The sequence below is a fragment of the Ceratotherium simum genome, chromosome 9 (assembly GCF_057802395.1).
Source record: "Ceratotherium simum simum isolate JZ-2026a chromosome 9, ASM5780239v1, whole genome shotgun sequence".
In the NCBI taxonomy this organism is placed as follows: Eukaryota; Metazoa; Chordata; class Mammalia; order Perissodactyla; family Rhinocerotidae; genus Ceratotherium; species Ceratotherium simum.
In genome coordinates, this window is record NC_141908.1 from 50,550,320 (window position 1) to 50,556,136 (window position 5,817).

The window sequence follows — 5,817 nt, forward strand, 5'->3', positions numbered from 1 at the left end:
ACATTCCTAGACCTGATTCGTTAGGTCTAGGGGTGAGGCCCAGAGAGCTTCGTATAACCATCACCCCAGTGATTCTAAAACAGGTGGTTGGAAGACCACCATTAGAGAAACACTTCCTTACAAGAAAAAGCCTATTGGGTAGGGAAGTTTCTGAGCATTTTGACAATGGCAAGTGCTTAGATAATAAATCCATATCAATCTTTCCTTTTTTAGAGATGCCAGGGATCGAACCCGGGACCTCATACATGCAAAGCATGTGCTCTACCACTGAGCTACATCCCCTGGCTAATTTTCTTTTTTTTAAAGTTGACAGCTCATGTGCTGAGCCTGAGACATAATACATTCCTGGATCTTAAAGAGGAGAGGTTGCTTAGAAGCTTATCTTATTTACCCAGGTCAGTGCCAAATGCTGTAGAAGTCATGATCCTTTCCCTGTCAAAATGTAAGAATAAAGACACTAAATGGTGGCTTGGGTTTGCTAAATTCTCGACTAACATTGGTTAAATGCTGAACTGAAGTCAGAAAAATTGAATTAAATAGGTGTGTTCGAGATCTTTCATTCTGGCTCATGTCTTTCTGTGACATTTCAGGATCAAAGAGTTATTGAGTTTTATAACTGAAATGATCTCAGAGTTCACCAACGCAAAGCCTTTCATTGTACAGATGAGGCAACTCAGCCACCAAAGGAAGAGCAATGCTCTAAGCCTTAAAGTCAGCAGCCCAGGGCTCCCTGACGTACCTCCCATCTCTATAATCCCACTGATCATATCGCCTATGATGATTTACAACTAGGTTGCCTTATGTGCAAGACTGGAGTGCTCTTCTACTGTAATGTCTATGGGAGAATATCTAGTGAATGAATTAAATGTTTTCAAGGATTTTTATTTTAAATAACAGCATAGGGCTCTTATAGGAAAAAGAAATATAAATATTTCAGATTACCTTTAGAAATGCAGACACCCTTTGAAAGTTATTTCTTCTGCAACAAAAATTTATGGAGTGCCTCCTGTGTGCCAGGCACAGTTTTGGACGTGGGGGGTGTACAGTGAACAAAATTCTAGCCCTCGTAGAGCTTGCATTCTAGTGAAATCACAGTGTTGTAATTCTGAGCCTCTTCCCTGATGTCTTACCTCTTTGTCATTGCAGTCACTTTCAGGTTCTTTCATTCCATAAATATTTATTAAATGTTTACAGATGCCAAAGACTATGAGTATCCATCATGAAAAAGTCATACAAGGTCCTTGCCCTCATGGAGCCTACAGTCTAGTAGGGGACACAGAAAGTCAACAGGCAATGTCTAAGGGACACCAGGCTATTCACTACTGCTTACTAGAGCCTAATATAGTGTCTGGCACATAGTATACACTCAATAAATATCTTTGTTGTTGAATATACTGTATTCAGTTTAATACTGAATACTGATTCAGCTGAATTCAGTTGAATGCTGTTGAATATACTGATAAGTATAGTCAGTATACTGTCAGTAAGGATGTCATATAGAAATGCATGCCATTATCCCTTTCCATCAACATCTGTAAGAAGTGTCTCAGTGATAATGACCAGAGACCCTTTCTGCCTTTACCTGTTTGTGTTGGTGGATGGAGGGGGGTGCTAGGAAGCTGCTAAGTGGTTCCCTCTACTCCTCCCAGTTTCTTGGGTCTGCTGGCTTCCCTGAGGCAATCTCACCTTTCCGGTGTCTTAACAGTCATTCTCTGGCATTCCCCAAGTCTCATTACTGCAGCTTTTAAAGCACCCCCCTACCACAGCTTTCCTAGCTACTGTTATCAAAATCTAAACTCATTTAGGAGATTATGTTAAGCAACTGTTCAAAGGGGAAAAAAAAAAAAAGCAAAAACCACAAGGGCGGGGGTGGAAGAAGCCAGAGCTGAGGAGAGAAGCAGAGTCTCTCAGATTGGGAAGGGCGTCGTAGTGGTAGGTGTGTATCATGTGGAGGATTGATGGATCTGGGGATATGGAACAACCATACCTCAGAAGGGACAGTTAGGGTGCTCCTAAAAAGGCTAGATCCAGAGCACTTGGCAACAGTCTTGGCAAAGACTCCTATGTATTAATTATATTTTGTTACATAACAAATTACTTCAAACCTAGAGGCTTTAGGCAACACACATTTATTATCTCACAGATTTTGTGCACCAGGAGTCTAGGCAGAGCTTAGTTGCAGCCTCTGCTTCAGGGTCTCTCATAAAGCTGCAATCAAGGTGTCAGCCAGGGCTGGGGTCTCATCTCAAGGCTTAACTGATGAACTATCTGCTTCCAAACTTAAGTGGTTCTTGGCAGGATTCAGTTCTCTGTGGGCTGTTGGACTGCGGGCCTCAGTTCTTTGCTGGCTGTTGCCTGGAGATGCCCTCAGTTTCTTGATACATGGGCCTCTCCAACATGGCCACTTGCTTCATTAAAACATACAAGCCAGGAAGGCAATAGATGCTAGCAAGATGGAAGTATATCTTATATAAACTACCCACAGAAGTGACAGCCTATCGACATTCTACTCACTTGAAGAAAGTTACTCAAGAGAAGAGAATTACACAGGATTTTAATACTAGGAAGTGGGAATCATTGGGGGCCATTTTAGAGGCTGCCTATCATGCCCTGACTCACAACTTGTCAAAAAAAAATAACAATAATGGAGTCACATATATAGACCATAAACGTTTGGACAAAGAGTTTCTCAGCATCAGCCGTAATGTTTCCTCACTGGTAAGAGACTGCCAGTTGTCCCCAGTATCCATCTTTCCTTTCTTCCTTTTAGTAATAGTAATCTCCAAGTTTTAGAGAGGAGTATGGCTGTCCATCTAGAGACTATATATCCCAGCCTCCCTTGTAGTTTAAGTTCCCACCAATGGGATGTGAGCCTAATGATATATGCCACTTCTGGTAACATCTTTAAAAGAAAGCTGCATGCCCTCCCCTTCCTCTTTACCTCCTTTCTGAGCCTGGAATGCAGACATGATTGTGGGCATTGAGCTCAACCATGAGGATGAGGACAGCCCCCTGGAAGATGGCAGAAAAATAAAACAGAAGGAATTAGGGTCCCAAGACCATTATTTGAAGCAGAGCAGTCCAACTTTCCTGAGCTGCCTACCAGCTAGACTCTTATATAAAAGAGAAATAAACCATCTTGTTTAAGCCATTGTTATTTGGTGTCTGTCACAAGTAACTAAACCAATATCCTAACTGATAGATCACACAAAGCTTCTAGAGGCAGGTATTAGCAATAGTCCTGCTGAGTCTTCCTATGGCAGCTGTAAATTACATTCCTTTAAAAGATATCACATGGGGACCGGCCCCGTGGCTTAGCGGTTAAGTGCACGCGCTCCACTACTGGCGGCCCGAGTTCTGATCCCGGGTGCGCACTGACGCACCGCTTCTCCGGCCATGCTGAGGTGGCGTCCCACATACAGCAACTAGAAGGATGTGCAACTATGACATACAACTATCTACTGGGGCTTTGGGGAGAAAAAGGGGAAAAAAAGGAGGAGGATTGGCAATAGATGTTAGCTCAGGGCCGCTCTCCCTCAGCAAAAAGAGGAAGATTGGCATGGATGTTAGCTCAGGGCTGATCTTCCTCACAAAAAAAAAAAAAAAAAAGATATCACATGGTGTCACCTTTCCAGCTCCTCCTAGGCTGGAGTCTTCAAAATGAGTTCTCACCCCTAAAAGGGTACCCTTTTAGTATGCTGCTATGGAAAACTACATCACTGCTTTCCAGTTTTGCCCATGCTCAGGTACCCAGAGGACTTCATTCATTCAGTTATTCATTTACTTCACTATTTATGGGGCTGTTCTCATGTGGCAGTTACTGTTTTAGGCACCAGGAATACAATAGTGAACAGGACAGACAAGCTTTATGCTCTCAGGAGGCTGACATTCTAGGAGGGCAGTAAAAACACAATATAAACAAATAAACAAGATAATTTCAAGGAATTATAAAATAAAACAACAACTTGAAATTCATCTTCATTTGCCCTATAAGATCACACAGGCAAATTGAGTCTCAGACACTTGCTGGATATCTCATGGTCTCCATGGTAACCAGCCCCAAAGATGGCCCCCAAGAATCCTTGTGTGTTAACTGCCTCAGACCGAAGGAGACACATTATTTCCACCCACATTCCTTTGGTGAGAATTAGTCTCATGACACACCTATATGCATGGATGATGGGAAATATAGAGAAGCACATGGATATTCGTTGAACATTAACAGTGTTCTGCCAACACACTCATCATAAAAATCCAAATAAATAAACACGTAAAGTAGAAAGTATAAGGGCTACTTTATCCTCGCCCATCATAAATAACTACTGGTAACATTTTGGTTCATTCATTCAGTCAATACATCTTTATTGATCTCCTGCAGTGAGCCTGGCCCTGTTTTCCATGCTGAATATGCTGGATATGGTTCCTAACCTCATGTGGCTTCCAGTTTGAGTGTGTGTGTGTCTCCTCCTGGGTTTGTAGACTGCCTCTATCACACATAATAGGCAAACTACTTAATTCCTGAAGACTCAGTTTCCTCATTTTCAAAATGGGTAGAATAATAGTACCCAATTTATAGAGTTATTGTGGGGATTAAATTAGATAATATAGGGGCCGGCCCAGTGGCGTAGCGGTTAAGTTCACCAAGCTCTGCTTCGCAGGCCCAGGGTTCACCAGTTCAGATTCCGGGTGTGGACCTACTCACCACTCATCAAGCCATGCCGAGGCGGTGTCCCACATAGAGCAACTAGAAAGATGTGCAACTACCTACTGGGGCCTTGGGGAGAAAAAAGGAAAAAAGGAGGAAGATTGGCAATAGATGTTAGCTCAGGGCCAATCTTCCTCAAGAAAAAAATTAGATAATATACGTTAAATAACTTAGAACATGTGCTCAATAAAAAGTCCACCACTATTGTTATATGCACAATACAAATATTTGCTTTTATGTAAATAGTATTACACTACTTATGCATTATTCTATGGTCTACTTCTTGAACCCTTTCAGTGATGTTCATTTTTCCATTTCAAAACACTGAAGATGAAGTTCATCATTATAACTGCTTTATGGTATTCTGTTGTCTGTATTTATCCTAATATATTTAGTACAGAGATTCACGGACATGTGGTCCATGAATGGGCATTGCATGCAAATGTCTTAATGTACTCATTTTTCTGGAGAGTAGATCCAAAATTTAGTTCAATTCTGAAAGGATTCATAATCCGAAAGCAGAACTGTGACTTAAATGGACCAATCCTTGACGTTGATCACGTAATTTTACCTTTTGCGTTCCAATCTCTTGATCTGTGTGTTCCGTTAAATTACTCATCTCTCTTTCCTAGAAATGTGAAATCTTTCTAGAAAACACAAACAAAAACAGAAACATAGAACCAAAACCAACAGTATTATTAGGTTTAAACTTAATGGTTCCATTTTACTTCCCGTTCCTCAGTGGAGCAGGACTAATTGCCATCTTCTACACTTGAGGTTAGTTAACCCCCAAATATCTTCCCACTACGCTTTAAAATTCTGAGTTTCTGTACTGTCTCTTCATAAGGCCTATTTCTTTTTCTCTGTAGAGTGTGTCCTCATTTAGATTTTCCTCCCTTTACATCCATTCTACACTACCACCCTTGAGAAAACACGTATGCTCCATTAAACGTGTGGAGGGCACCGTTTAAGTGTGCTCTCAACCCTACCATTTAATGCAGCTATCTATGTAGTCTCGAATTGTGATTTGAAAAATGCACTCTTTGAATACCAGTAATTTTGATATTAAACTATACAGATAAGATTTTTAAGGGGAAAAATATAACTGCCCA

The 5,817-nt window shown here is 41.2% G+C and overlaps 1 non-coding gene across 1 annotated transcript; it reads right to left on the reverse strand.

Moving 5' to 3' along the window:
* Positions 1–210: 210 nt before the first annotated feature.
* TRNAA-UGC (transfer RNA alanine (anticodon UGC)) lies at positions 211–282 on the reverse strand. The gene has a single exon. It is a non-coding gene; the product is annotated as a tRNA-Ala (tRNA).
* Between the last annotated feature and the right edge of the window lie 5,535 nt (positions 283–5,817).